The 15312-nt window shown below is 46.8% G+C and overlaps 1 protein-coding gene and 1 non-coding gene across 7 annotated transcripts in view; one reads left to right on the forward strand and one right to left on the reverse strand.

Moving 5' to 3' along the window:
- The window catches only part of SLC39A11 (solute carrier family 39 member 11), a 265991-nt gene that overhangs the window by 219644 nt on the left and 31035 nt on the right, over nt 1-15312 (forward strand). The window lies entirely within an intron of this gene.
- LOC115938711 (U6 spliceosomal RNA) lies at nt 5411-5515 on the reverse strand. The gene has a single exon (XR_004073748.1). It is a non-coding gene; the product is annotated as a U6 spliceosomal RNA (small nuclear RNA).

Below are 15312 nucleotides of genomic sequence, written 5' to 3' on the forward strand. Positions count from 1 at the left end.
TATTATTTTATTTTTTTTAAGAATTTATTTATTTGAGAGAGAGAGAGCACGCGGGGAGAGGGGCAGAGGCGAGAATCTCAAGCAGACTCCCTGCTGAGCAGGAAGCCCAATGCGGAGCTCGATCTCATTACCTATGAGATCATGACCTGAGCCGAAACCAAGAGTCAGACGCTCAACCGACTGAGTCACCCAGACGCCCCTTATTGTTGTATATTAAAGAAAGAAAAAACTTTAGACTTTATTTTTTAGAGCGACTTTAGGTTCACAGCAAAACCAAACTGAAGGTTCAGAGATTTCCCGTATACTCACTGCCCTCACTCATGCACACACCCCCCCACCAGAGAGGTCAGTTTGTTCCATTTGAAGAACCTCTATGGACACATCATTACCACCCAGAGTCCACAGTTTACACTGGGGTTCACTCTTGGTCTTGTACCTTCTTTGGTTTTAGACAAATGTATAATGACATGTATCTACCATTATAGTATTGTGCAGAGTAGTTCCACTGTCCTAAAAATCCTCTGTGCCTCACCTGTTCCCTCCTCCCTCCCCATTCCCCCAATAACCACTCATCTCTTGACTGTCTCCATAGTTTTGCCTTTTCTGGACTGTCATGCGGTTTAACACATACAGTCTGTGTTCACATATAGTCCTTTCATTATTGGCTTCTTTCACTAAGGAATATGCATTTAAGGTTCACTCATGTCTTTTCATGACTTGATAGCTGATTTCTTTTCAGCGTTGAATAATATCCCATTGTCTGGATGTACCAACATCTGGATGTTTATCCATTCACTACCTATTCAAGGCCATCTTGGTTGCTTCCAAGTTTTGGCAATTATGAATAATGCTGCTGTAAACATCTTGTGCAGGTTTTTATGTAGACATGAGTTTTCATTTCCTTCGGGTAAACACCAAGGAGCGTGTTTACTGGGTCATCTGGTGAAAGTGTGTTTAGTTTAGTGAGAAACTGCCAAACTGGCTTCCAAGGTGGCCATGCCATTTTGCATTCCCACCAGCCACAAATGAGCTCCCTGCTGCTCCACGTCCCCTCCAGCATGTGGTGGGGGTCAGTGTTCCAGATTTTGGCCATTCTGATAAGCGTGTAACAGTATCTCGTTGTTGTTTTCATTTGCATTTCCCTGATGACCTACCACATGGAGTGTCTTTTCATCTGCTTATTTGCCACCTGAAATCTGTTGTGAGGTGTCTTTTAAGGTCCCTGGCCCTTGTTTTAACTGGTTTGTTTTAACTAGTTTGTTTTCTTACTGTTAAGTTTTGAGAGTTCCTGGTATATCTTGGGTAACTGTCCTGTATCTGATGTGTCTTTTGCGAAGATTTTCTCCCAGTCTGTGGCTTGTCTTCTCCTCCTTGATGTTGTCTTCGGAAGAGCCCAAGTTTTTAATTTTAAAGACATCCTGCCTATCAGTTACTGTTATTGTTTTATAAGATCAGTGTTTGCTTGTATTTTCCAGCACTACTGCTTATTTCTCTGCTCATCATCGCTCCTTGCATTGACCTCCTGTCCATTGTCTTTCTTACTTTAATATTTCCTCACTTAGGATCCACGGGGATAAAAATCACTCAACTAAAAATATCTGTATTTTGCTCTGACCCTTGAAGGAAGAACTGAGTTGCATCTAAATGCCTCGGTTGACAGCAGTTTGCATTTCCTTTGGCAATTTGGCAACATCATTCCATATCCTTGCACTTAGACCGCGTCCATCAGACAAAAGAGTTGTGTTGCATGTTGTGTTCTCTGTGAGCATTATAAAATTGTATCCAGCAGTAACCTCATTTACATTTTCTGTCTTTCTCTCAGTTGCTTATCCATCTTTTTCATTTGTCTCTGGTGTTTCTCAGTTTCAACATGATGTGGTTTTGTGTGTACGCATACACACGTGTTGTTCTGTGTAAGTCTTGGAGTGCTCTTTTAAACTGAATACTCGTTACTACTACTACTACTATTATTATTATTATTATTATTTCTGGAAAGTTTTTATCAATTGTCCCTTCAAATTGACCTTCTCCCTCATTGTTTATTTCCTTCTGCAGCACTTAATAGATGTTTATTCTATGCTCTTATCTCCCATGTGTCTTACACTTTTCTTGATGTTGTCTATCCCTTTCACTCTCGGTGGGCTCTTCTCTGGTTCACTGATTAGTCAACTAAGCTGATTCTAATCTCCTATTTAACTTGTCTGTTGAATTTTTTTTAAAGATTTTGTTTATTTATTTATTTAGAGCATGAGCAGGGTAAGGGGCAGAAGGAGAAGTTGAGAGAGAACCCCAAGGAGACTCCACGCTGAGTGCGGAGCCTGACTCGGGGCTCAATCCTGCTACCCTAAGATCATGACCTGAGCCGAAATCAAGAGTTGGATGCCCAATGGACTGAGCCACCCAGGCGCCCCTTATCTGTTGAGTTTTTAATTGCAAGGACTACAGTTTTTATTTCTGAGTTGTCCTAGTGGGTTCTTTTTTTACTACGTCTGCTTTTCCTTTGTTACAACTGGTTCTTATGGTTTTGATTTCTTCTTTTATGTCTTTAATCAGGTTAGGCATATTTTGTATTATATTTTCCATGGTACGTCTGTTATAGAAAGCCGTGTTTCTCCTTCATTGTGTGTCCACAGGCTCCATTTGTGGTGTATTGTTTTCTCCAGGGCTTTGTCACTTTTTAGATCATTACTTCTCTAGTGGGGCATGTTTTTCCTCGAAGGATTCCCAGGGCCCTAGATCATGCGAGAGCCCTTCAGCATGGTTCTACGTTTGCTTCTGTAAGACTCCTTTATAGCGATGTTAGCCTGGAACTGATGTTTATAGTCATGTCCAGGCTGGGGTTTTCCCAGTCCACGCAGAAACTAGAAACTCAGCACTCTGAACTGTTTGAGGTGAAAGCCCATGGTTTTCGTTCTTCAAGCATTTTTTTTCCTCCAGAAACCAGGTAGAAGCATGTCATCATCCTTTTTATCTCTCTCTGCAGCTGAATGGGTATTTTTTCCTAGTCCCCGCTTCCATATAGGGACAGAATTTTCGTGACTCTTGCATTTATAGAATTTCACCTCCTGCCTCGTGTGGCACAAGGGCCTCCTCTTTGCCCCAGGTAGACAGTCACACCCAGAATCCATCCATGGGATCTCCTTAATCCCTAGGCTGCATCTGAACCGGTTTTGGTGTTTCAGCTCCAGTTTATAGCTTCCTTATCATTAACGATCCCCTTTCTTTGTTGTAAGCTCAGATGTGCATCTAAAACCTTTTTGTTTATTTCATCTGTCATTTTGAGGCTGTTGTGGAGGGAGATTTTGGTTTTATCATAATCTCTAGTCTTGCTGGAAACAGACGTATCTCCAGGAGAAATGGAAATTTGCACAACAGTTGTGCCTGTGTTCTGTCTTCTGTCCTTCACCAGATCCGATGTTTCCCAGCCTCTGCCCTATAAAACAGGCCAAACCACTTCAGCTCACAAACTCGTATCTCTTTCAAGACTTGTGGCTCCACGTTTCCACAGCTTTGACAATGAAATGAAAATACAGACAAGTGTTCGCATTTGACAGGACTGATGTGAGCGGCAGGTTAGGACTTCTGTTAGGCCATTCCGGCAAGGAGGGAATTTTTCAGTGGGGACTGATTTTATAAGTAGTGAGTACATTTGTATATATTTTGGGTTTAGGAGCATGTTCGCTTTCCCATTCCACCTTACGATTGGAGATGTTTTCCATCACATCCAGAACCACATGGTAGGGAACTTGGCATTGCAGTAATGGGGGTGGGGGTGGGTGGGAAATCTCCTGTTAACCCTTTCACGACCCAGGGCTAGTTTGGTGGGCCACTGTAGCTGAGCTTAGCCTGCCCCATAAAGGACAGATCTATAGGAGAAGCCCAAATTGTAGCCCACATTTCTCAAGGGTGGATCTTGATGTGTTACCATTGGGATTCCTTGGGGCACTAGAGAAAAAAATACAGATGCCTGTGCTCTGCTCCTGATTTGCCTAAATCAACTTTCTTGGGAAGGGCTGGTGAAGTTCCCAAGGTGATTCTCAGTCCTACTGCAGCATGAGAATATTTGTCCCGGGGTGCCTCAGTGGGGTGGTGATGCTGAAGCCAGTGCATGCCTAAGAATCTTTTTGGTAAATAATTTCCTTTGAGATGGATAGGCTACTCACAGAGAGAACCAGGATCTTAGGCTCTGCTTGAGTGCAGTGTAGGGGAGGGAGATTCTGCTCAGTGGTTTATCAAAAGTCTTATCTTGGCATGTGATTTTCTTTTTGGGAGGAAGGGGATGGTTTAAAGCCACTTGGTGACATGAAAAAAAAGGGGGGGACAGAGGACAAGAGAAAATCTAGCTGAGCATTAACTTCTTTGGGGCTGATGCTAAAATGTTGCCCGGGTTTCAATTAGCAGAGCACCTTCTTCCCCATCCCTGGTCCATCATGAGTTGCCATGGCGGCAGGCACACTGCTCTCTGGATAGCCACCCCTGCTACCTGCCTCTGCCAAGGGCCATCCGGTAGTTTGGCTGAGCCCAGACCTGACTTCTCCGAAGGCTCCAGGCTGCAGTGGAATAAAGTGGGACAGATTTTGGTGGGGAGGTGAGAACCTGCCACTTCGGGTGGTTTATGGTTTCGAGAAGATGTGTCAAGCAGCTCTGTCTTGTTTGGATGTTCTGTTCCCACTCACGTGCTTTGGACTGGATTCAGGAACTTTATGAGCAAAGGCATAGCATGTTATCCCATGGGCAGGCACACCTGTCACTTCCCTTTGGCACTCACTCACCCAGTGTCTGTCTGTGGGTTTCCTTTGCTTGGGTCCTCCTGGAACAGGGTTTTTCAGAGTGGGTTCCATGGGCTTTCTGCACTGACGCTTGTTCCCATGTTCCCGGGTTGGTGAGTGAGGAAGATTATGGAATCTGTCATTCTAATACAAAGTACGAGAGAAGGAACATGCTTTGGGCATAAGGCGATGTGTTCCCTTTGGTGCAAGGTGAGCAAGATGATAAGAGCCCCAAGTGAAGATTGCCAGTAAACACTTGCCAAGAGATCTGGGCTGAACATAACAAACTTGGGAGTCCATTCTCAATGGGTTTCCATTGTGTTTTTCTGGATCTTTCTTTCTCCTCTAAACTGTGTTCCCTAGAGTGCCTGTCACACCTGCTGACTCAGCTCTCCCAAAAGTTCCAAGAAACTGCACTTTGGGGGAAAAAAAAAATTTAAATATGATTTTTGTAAAAGTTATTTAGGTGACACTTCTTTTTTAAATCTTATTTTATTATAACCTGAGATCTACCTGCTTAAAAATTTTGAAGCGTATAATCCATTATCGTTGACTTTGGTATGGTGTTTTACAGCAGATCTCTACACCTTATTCATCTTGCTTAACTGAAATGTTATGCCCATTAAGTAACTCCCTCTTTGAAAAATGTGGAATGCTTCACCAATTTGGGTGTCGTCTTTGGACAGGGGCTGGGCTAATTTTCTTGGTATCTTTCCAATTTTAGGATATGCACTACTGAAATGAGCAGATTTACTTGTCTGCTTATGTACGTACCTACGTATGTGTTTTTTGCATGCTCAAGTTTGAGAACCACTATGGAAGACTCACTTGATCGTGGCTCAGTTAGGGTCTTCTTACCATCTAGCTGCTCGCAGACAGCCCCCTGCACATCACCACGCACAGGCATGTGCACACACTCACGCACGGGCACTGCTTCAGCCCCGCACCTCTCTGTGTAGTGAGAGCTTCCATGTGGCTTGAGATAACTGGCACTCCACCTTCCAGCCCTCTTTCACGTTGATCCGCTTTTACATTCATGGTCTATTGTAATCTGGGCGTCACTTGGAGAGTCTGTCCTTCTGAAGCCTTCATTTTCATCAAAGCATTTCTGCTTTTAGTGGAAGCTGAAGGAATACAGAGCACTCACCAGCCGTGCGTCTCCCTTTCTCCAAACCTCTGCTGGATGGCATTTGTTTTCCCACTCGAGACCAAGCCATTCCTCACATGTCCCTTGTGGTCACTGTCTGAGTAGGGACAGCATGAAGAGGTCTGTTCCCCAGCCTGCAGACATTTCTGCTCTGCCCTGTTTAATCTTATCATTTCACCAAGCGGGGTCGCCCTTGAACATGAGGGCAGCGCTGATCTTACAGGTAAGCCCCACTCCATGTGACTTCCCATGGTTTTTATCCCTGCTCTCTCAGAATCAGGGTTTTTGTTTTGTTTTTGTGTTTTTGCTTTGCTTTTTAGCTCCAAGCGACCTCATGTCAGTACAGATAGCTTTGCTTGTCAGTCTTCTTCCGTCTGACCCAGCACTTCTGCTTCAGAAGACAGAGGGCTCAAGAAATACGCTTCCCATGCTGGGGTCCACGCTGGGGTCCATGCAGAGCATCCTCCAAGGCAGCTGGGTATCTGGGCGTAATGCCCCCCTGGGTTCCTTACACAAAGACAGCCACCCTTTGAAGATGTGGTAGACCTCAAATCTTAACCACAAATGGTAGAGGGGTACCTGCATGGCACAGTCCTTTAAGTGTCCGACTCTTGGTTTCGGCTTGGGTGGTGATCTTGAGACTCATGTTGGGTTCAGCGTGGAGTCTGCTTGAGTGGGATTCTCTCTCCCTCTCCCTCTGCACCTCCTGTTTGTTCTCTCTCTCTCTAAAATAAATAAATAAATCTTTAAGAAAATGGTAGAGAAAGAGATGTGTCTTCCTCCTGGGAGCTGCATGGATTTCCAGAAACCAATTTTCCTCCTGGTCATTCCCCTTCTAACTTACGTTTATGGCAGATCTAGGGGATAAAGAATGGTGCTCATTCTTCCTGGCAATTAGCTGTCGGATGCTATTTCACCAAACCATTATGTTTCAGTTTCCAAGGTGACTTTTTAAAAATTATATGTATATAGTTTTTAAAGACACTAAATTTAAAAACAGAAATATAATGGCTTAATGAAATAGCATTGAATATATAATACATATAGTATATGGATCATGTATGTATTTATGTAATCACGTGTGTACATGTACAGTTTGTCGGTCTATCTATCTATCTATCTGTCTTATCTATGGATTGATAATAAGCAACCATCCAGCGCACTTCAGGGATGCTGGTGACCTACTTTATCCCCATCTCTCTGGTAGTACCCTTTTTTTAGGAAGTGCAAACTGGTATTAATGTTAGTCTACATAAACTACATTAGATGAATAAATCCGCTATTCAAAAAAGAAAGAAGGAAGGAAAAGGAAAGAAAAAAAAGAGAGAGAGAGAGGAAGTTACTTTGTATTCCAAAGCAGCATAGACGACCTTAAAGGGCACTAGCCCTCTCCCTGTATTGATGGAAAGTCTCTATTATCTTTAGCAGCTGGTGACCCTTTGTGAAAGTTGAAAATGTCAACATGATTGAATCTTAAAAAGCATTCCCAGTACAGCCAAGGCTTGGCCTTACTCCACAAACATGGAGTATGGGGATCTGAAGGTATTTGAAAAATCTGCACCAGATCCTATGGTGATCTAATTTTTTTCTCCCCTACCATGGCCCTCCTGCCCTTTTGGATTTCAGTTGAGAACGGATTAGGTGTACCAAGCACTCCATTAACCTTTCTTTTTATATTTTTATAAATACAATTCAAGTTCATTGTGGGAACCACTAAAATGTGGTTTGTGTTGCCCTCGATGCGTGCCGGCCTGGGAGGCCCGCGCCCACTCTCAGCTACTCCCCACCACGGTCCTTTAGGGCGGGTAATATTAGCATCCCAAATGGCAAACATGGGTCAGCGCCGCTGGTGTAGTGGTATCATGCAAGATTCCCAAATGGCAAACATGGAAACTGAGGCACAGGGGGTATCAAGTGACAGGTGCAAACACACATAAGCAGGAAGCGGTAGGGCTGGGATATGAACTGGCGGGGAAGCCGTGAGTGAATGCAGGTTCTCAAGTCCCCAAAACCATCCTTCCTTTTCCTTTCCATGCAGTGACACCGAGAGTCCTCTCTGTCATTGCTTTGGGGAAAAAAGGGGAAGAGAAAAGTCTGAAGAGGTAAGAAAAGAGGAATGTGCCAGAGAGTCCGCCATGGACTTTCCCCTCGTGTCCCTGGTGTGTAATTCCGGAGGACAGGATGCCATCGGCCAGCCTGCTGGCTGCTTAGACTGCGTCTACCTTGCCCCTGCCTGCCCACGCCATCTGTCCATCTCTGATTGACCGTCCCCAGGAGAGGGTCGGGAGAAACTACCAGACCACCTCAAATCAAATAAATTGGTGATAATCTGCATGTGGGCACACATGCATATTCCCTCTTCCTCTCTCTCTCTCTCATGCACACACACACACACACACGCACGCATACCCATGCACACACACATACAGCATGCACATGCCAAAAAAAGGTGAATAAAAGGAAAACTTTTGGGACTCACACCCATTGTAGCTTTCCTCCCCGTTAATCCTGGCAAGGGAAACAGGTGGCTTCTGTGTCCGAATCACTTTTACTGCTCCGGTGAGTGGGGAGGCGGTGGCGAAGGTAGGAGAGTGGTACCCTGGCTGCCAGGCATGTTTGCCATGCATCCCTCTGGCAATGACACCAGATTTTTCTCTTCATAGTCCACCCAACGCCCACGAGTCAGACCTTGGCTGAAGTTTACCCAGATATGATGTGACTTGTGTTCTTTTTTGCAGAGAGCACCCATGAGTCTGGGGGTGTGGTTTTTCTATATTAGTTTGGTCCCTGTTCTTGTAGAGCTGTTTTTTTCTTTTTTTTAAAGATGTTATTTATTATTTATTTGAGAGAGAGAGAGAGAGTGAGCGAGAGAGAGCATGAGCATGGGGAGAGAGAGGTTTGAGAAGCAGGCTCCCCACTGAGCAGGGAGCCCAACTCCAGGCTCGATCCCAGGACTCTGGGATCATGACCTGAGCCGAAGGCAGACCCTTAACCGACTGAGCCACCCAGGCACCCCTAGAGCTGTTTTTTTCTTAACAGTGGGTGGCTGTGCTGAAGTTTACCTTTGCACTCTATCTGAAATGTTTCTGGAAGAGATTAATAGCGTGAGAATATTGCTGGGGAAATAGTTAACTAATGAAGAAAAACTTTCAGAGACAAACATTTAGCTGCATTTACATGATGTGTAAATTATTCGCATCTCGATGATGTGCTAATTGCTCTTTACTTATAAGCCCAGGCTGATTGGAAATCAGCCCACCCAACCTGAGAATGTCCTTGACGGGGCTTCACCTTTCTAGATTTGCAGGGCTGCACTAACCACAGAGGTTCTCTACCTGTAGGAATACAGGTGCTTCTGCCCACTTCAGGTTCTGTGGCGGAATGTACTTTGTCAGGAGCGCATCCTCTCCCCCAGAAAAGTGTCTCTGCTGATCCTTGGGGAGTGCTGTGCCATTTGCTCCCCTCCTTTATCTGCTGGGATGTCTTCCTGGCCAGTAAGCTCATCTGCTGAGATGCAACTCATCCACTTGTCCCACCTCCAAATAATCCCTTGTTGTCCTTCATGTGGCTTTCTGTGAATCTGATCCATGTCTGGAAGGCATCAGTCTTGGCAAGGGAGGGCTTTCTCGAGGCAAAGGAGAAGAAGCCATAGGAGGACACCGTGCTTACTTGCACACACTGCCCTTCTCCTAAGCTCCCCCGGGCTCCTCCCTTCCCGAACCTGCTCATCTCTGGATAGGCTTTTGGACTGGGTTGAAATGTGGGTGGCCAAGGACCGGGACTGGCTGGGTTGCAAAGACTGGCTGCTTTCAGGGGCTGAGTGGTTAATGTGGCCCGACCTCATGGCCAAAAGACCGCGTGGGGAACTGGGGACTTGCACAGGCAGCGAGTCCTGGGTGAGAAGGTGGACCCCAGTCTGAGCCGGCAGGCTAAGTTTGAGTCCTCTTGGCCCTGAAATGTCTGTTCTTTTTGGCAGCCCGGGGTGAAGTGTGCAGAGCTGACAGTCACCTGAAGCTGGCCATTTGCTCTGGCAATCTCAGGGTTCTTACAGAGACCAGCGATAAGCAAGGCTAGGAAGATACAAGGTGCCTGAAGAACAGAGAGCATCAGCAGCGCTCTGAGGAGGGTGGTCTCGGGAGGGGGCGTGGCAGCAGCAGGGGCTGATGAAGTGGGGCATTCCCAGAGCCTGTTCCCCGGGGAAGGACGCCGATGTTATGTGATCCAGTGGTTCTCACATGCGGGCCGGCTGGGGGCCCCGCTGCATCAGCCCCCACCCCAGAGCCTTCAGAGATGCCCATTGGCAGCCTTCTCCCCGGGAGGTACAGACCCGCTGGGTCTCCTGCCGAGGCTGGGAATCTGGGTTTTTTAAAAAATTTTTCAGATGATTCCCACCTGAGGCCTGTTTTCAGAAGCGCCAATCCAGTCCTTTCAGGAGGCTTCCCCGGCAACAAGGCTCCTGGAGCAGGTGCATCCTCCCTAAGCCTCTCCCTGTCCCACTTGGGAGCGAGCGCAGGGAACTCCGTAGCTGCAGCAGGCGCAGTGGTCAGAGGCGTCCTGAGGCACCTGCATGGTAGAAGGAGCGTTCGTGCCCCAGGTGCTTTGGAGAGTTAGTAGGTCGAGGGGCTTTGGGTTTTTTGGGGAGGTGGAGGCTCTGCCAGAGGGGGAAGATGGTGCTGGAGGGACGAGTCAAACCAACCCCAAATGCGCAGTCAGGAGCTCGGGGTTGGACTGTCCGTCCCACTACTTGACGGCGGGGCCGTCCTCGGGATCACTCACCAGCTGAGGGCTTCCTGTTTTAGTCAGACCTCTTTTTTGGTTGCTGGTGACAGGAATCAGCTCAACCAGTTAAAGCCAGATCAACTTGGGGAGAGGTACTGAAAGCCTGCAGAATAGGGGTGGGGAGGGAGCCTGCAGCAATAGGCCTGGGCTCTGAACAGCGAGGCCGCGCCGTTGAGATAGCCTCTCCAGTGGGCGCATTTCCCATGTGTTTGCTCGCGTGGCTGGGCTTCAGCCCAGGGGCCAGTGTCCACGGGGCAATATCCGTAGACCAACGGCTCCAACTGGTGGGCTTGAGTCATATGGGTCAGCCCCCGAGCTGACCACTGTGCTCCGCAGACTAGATCAGGCTTAGGGTCAGCGGCTGGATTTGGAGAGGCCTCGTGCTGAACGTACCCCAGTCTTCGCTGTCTGAGCTCTGAATCCACTTTAAGATGCAAAGGAGGCAGAGGAGAATAAAAATTCCACCCTTATTGCCAGCGAAGATTGGGCTAGAGGCAGCAGCTTTGATGTGCATCAGAGCGGGATTTGTAATGCTGGACTGCAGAATTAGGCTGATTTACCCACCAGCTCACAGACCTACTAGGGGACCCTGTGCACCTTGCAGCATGGAGGCCTAGACCGGAAGTGGGACACCCTGGCACTCAGGGCAAGCAGGCGAGGCTGGGTGGACCTCCCCAAATTCATCTCTCAAGAAACTCATTCTGTCTCCACGGGGAGGTGTGAAGTGTGGGACAAAAGGCCAGGAGTATTTAGGGGAAAGTCCCTCCTTAGGGAAACAGGAGTGGGGAAGAAACATTCCATATCCCACCCAACAAGGGGTAGACCAGTCAGTTCCATGAAGAAGGCAGAGCCAGGAATAATGGCCGGGTGGCTAGTTGAAAGGAAGAATGTTGGTGTAGGTCACTGAGCTAACCTATTCCTTTCCATAACATAGGATTTGAAAGAACCTACCTCATAGGGTTGCTTCTAGGATTAAAGAAGGTAAATTCTCCAGGTAGCTACACATGTGGGGTCTTGCAAGGTGCAGAATAGGCACTTAGTCAGTGGTGGTTGAACCTGAATTGGGGAGGGAGAGGAGGTCATGAGGCAAGGTCCTGAGGTCATCTTGGGCCGCCATGTGTCATGGTGAGGTCGGTGATTACACAAGCCTTTGAAGGTTAGATTGTCCTTTTTCCAGGTTGTCCTCTACTGTCCCTGGAACTGCTCTTCCCTCCTCTTTCTTCTTTTCTTTGTCCCCTGGTGGGGATGAGGTCAAAGTAGTGTCTTCTGTTAGTAGGCACCTCTAATAGTATGCAGCAAAAGTCCACAGTGAGATTTGTCTAGTTCCACCCACTGCATAGTGTTTCCTGGAAATCCAGGTACGCTGAACTCAGGTTCGTCCATTGGTTTATCAAGCCCCTGCCGAGCCGGAGTGTTGGGGGAGAGAACAGACAACCCTCACCAATGTCAAGGCAAACCATTGCATGGGCACCACAAGGGTACCTTCTCCATAGGACACAGCATTCTGTCATGGTGGCCACTCTCTGGACCCTTCTTTCGAGTTAGTCAAGCTGACCAGTGATTTCCATGGTGATTTATACGTAGCTGGATTACCCACACCAGCAGCTAGGTGGACCCAGGTAATTAATTTCCTCGGGGAACAGAAAGGCTTTGGAATAATTCTCATGAGGGCCACCAGTGACCAAGAGATATGAATCTTAAATAAATCTTAGAAATCCTGCTTTTAATAATCTGTATCAGGGGCCAGCAGAGTATATAGCCTGCAGGCCAAATGTGGCCTGCTGCCTATTTTTGTAAAAAGAGTTTTACTGGAACACAGACATACCAACTCATTTACATATTGTCTCTGGCCCACTTTGTGCTACAACGACAGAGTTGAGTAGTTTGCCAGAGAGACAGAATGACCCACAAAGTCTAAAATACTTACTATCTGGACCTTTACCAAAAAAGTTTGCTGACCCTTGAGATGTATGTCCATAAGATAGGCATTTGGATAAATAAATGTTGGTCTGTCAGTGGATAGGATGCTGCAGAATGAGAGTCTTAACCTTAAATAAAATCATGAACTCTCTGAAAATACGAGCAAAATGTTCTGTGTAGATTATGTGGACACTTTTCTGGGAAAGAGCGCCATTGGCTTTCGTTATCCATTCCACAAATATTTAAGTACCTCTTTTGTGCTTGGCACTAGAGATAAAATTGTGAGCCAGATGGACTCAGGAGCTCACGGTGCTCACAGACACAAGAGGTGGTGGACCTGCACACAGACAGCAAGCAAGTGATGCACTGGAAAATGACTAAATATCATGGAAATCAGGCTGCAGAAGAACCTCCCCCCTCCCCCACCCCCCATCCACCACAATACGCATGTTCTTTCTAATACAGCATTTAAATTGAACCTGAAGAGGGAAGGGCTCAGAAACCACCCTGAAGATAACATTTATATCATGGAAGTCTCAGAACAATAAATATTGACCCTTCTAAGTTCAACCAACATTTAGCCATTTGTCAAGTACCTGTTTAGAATTCCTGCCCAGCTTGCTTTTATTACTCTCAACACCAAAGCTCATTGGAGGCCTGGAAGGTAACTGGTTGTGCCAGACTTTGAAATGATTTGGACAGTCCACACATCTCTTCTTCTAACAAGAAACAAATCTTGAGTATATATTCTTAGTTCTCTGGCCACTGGAAATTCTGCATTGTTCACGTCTTGACCTCTAGCAGGTCATGGAAATTTGGTTGAGCACCATCGACATGGGAGAATATATTATGATCTGGAGTATGTCCACACTTGACTGCTACATGAAGTCACGTTTCAGAACTGTATGATCCACCTAAACGTGTGCGTGCTCATCTCTACAGATACAGTATAAATATAAACAAGAGTGTCAGGATTTTTTTGAAGGTGGTCTCCTCTGGGTAGTGAAGGTTTTTTTTGGTTTTTTTTTTTTTAGTTTTCTTCTGCCCTTTATCAGTATATTCTGTATTTCCTGTAATGTATGGGGAGCTCTTGTATTGTCAAAAAATATTTTAATACATTTAGAGGGAAAATAATGCTTTTCATTTTAGGGCACAAAGAGATGTCAATTCCTCTGGGCAAATGAATTTGTTCCTCATGTGGTGGACGTTCTTATTTTATGAACAGTTGGAACGTGTTGTCCCTGAAACTCATCTTGGGGAGTTTCTTGAGCTAGAACAGAGTTCAGTGAACACTGGTGATGGAAATAGCCCCTCTCTCCTACTCACCCTGGATGAGTGATCGTGGTAGGCCGGCTGTGGCAGAGCATAGAATCAGCGCTGGAAGGGGCCCTGAAGTCTGCCTCGTTCTGCTCATTTAAAGTTGGAAGAAGCCTAGACCTTTAGAGGTTGGGACTTGTGTAGGGTTATGTACAAATTGGAAAATTGGAGATAGAGTTGACCTGAGAGTGCTCTACCATGGTTTAATTCATTTAATTGTGGCTTTCTAAAGAGAGCAGGGAACCTGGTGCAGATTTAATATGACCAGTGTATCAAAGACATGAATGTCCAAGGACATGCATAAAGCTCCCCTATGGTAGTCTTCCCTACTCCTTCCTTTCCTCTGCCCCTCCTTCTCCCCTTCTAGCAGCTTAGCTTCTGAACTCCTTGACTATGTTGGAGACTCTCCCTTCCCTCCATCTTGGGTACCTTGGTGGAAGACAGAGCCTGGCTCTCAGGATAGAAGTTGGACTTCCAGCCTGTCTCGTAGCTAGAGCTGCCCATGGCTTGGCCAGTTAGATGGAGCTGAGAGCAAAGTCATTCCAGCGAGAGTGGCCAGCCTTCAGTGCCAGTGACCTGAGCCAGAGCATTTGGCGTCCAGCACGAAGGACAGAGGTGCTGCCACGTGGGTATGTTGTGGCATTTTGGTGGAGCAGGAGTCCTGGTCTCCCTTGGCTCTGTTGGGGTTCCAGGGTGGGTTCTGTGGCCTCCCTGGGTGGGGTTCCACGCGCCCCCCGGTACACTTCCGGTGAGTGACTTGGTTTCTTTGGCCCTTCGCCAAGGCCTGTGCCCGATAAACTCTCCCTGCTGAACGTGGATGTGGACTTAAATTCTCCCCAGCATCCAGATAAAGTCTCAGCTCCCTGACCTTGTAACAAAGACAGAAAACAAACCATGAATCTTCCGACTTGTGCTTATCTTTTCCTTCCTGCGTTCCAGGGTCAACTGTTTGTATCCCGAAAAGCCAGAAAATCCCCCAAACCAAGAAATGTTTATGCAGTTTGAGTCTCACATGAACCTCTCCAGCACCGCGTTTTCCATTCAGTTACATGGCCTGTGGCAAAAGGAAGATTTTGTTTCCTCTTGTAGTTTGCAGACGATGGTGCTGTGTGTTCGCACTGACCACGTGCGTGCTCTCTTGCTGTAGCCGCTGACAGTGCTCCTTGCTAGTGTCAGCTTGATTCCTGGGGACCAACTCCTAGGACAAGAGAGGAACTGGGAGATAGAAATAGCGGGAGGGTTAATGTAGACAGAGACCCTGCAGAGACTCTGCGCAGACCCTGCATAGACATAGAGACCCTGCAGAGACCCTGCGGAGACCCTGCAGAGACCCTGCAGAGACCCTGCATAGATCCTGCATAGACCCTGCGGAGACCCTGC

Source organism: Leptonychotes weddellii, chromosome 15 (genome assembly GCF_054177405.1).
Source record: "Leptonychotes weddellii isolate Sample4059 chromosome 15, ASM5417740v2, whole genome shotgun sequence".
NCBI lineage: Eukaryota > Metazoa > Chordata > Mammalia > Carnivora > Phocidae > Leptonychotes > Leptonychotes weddellii.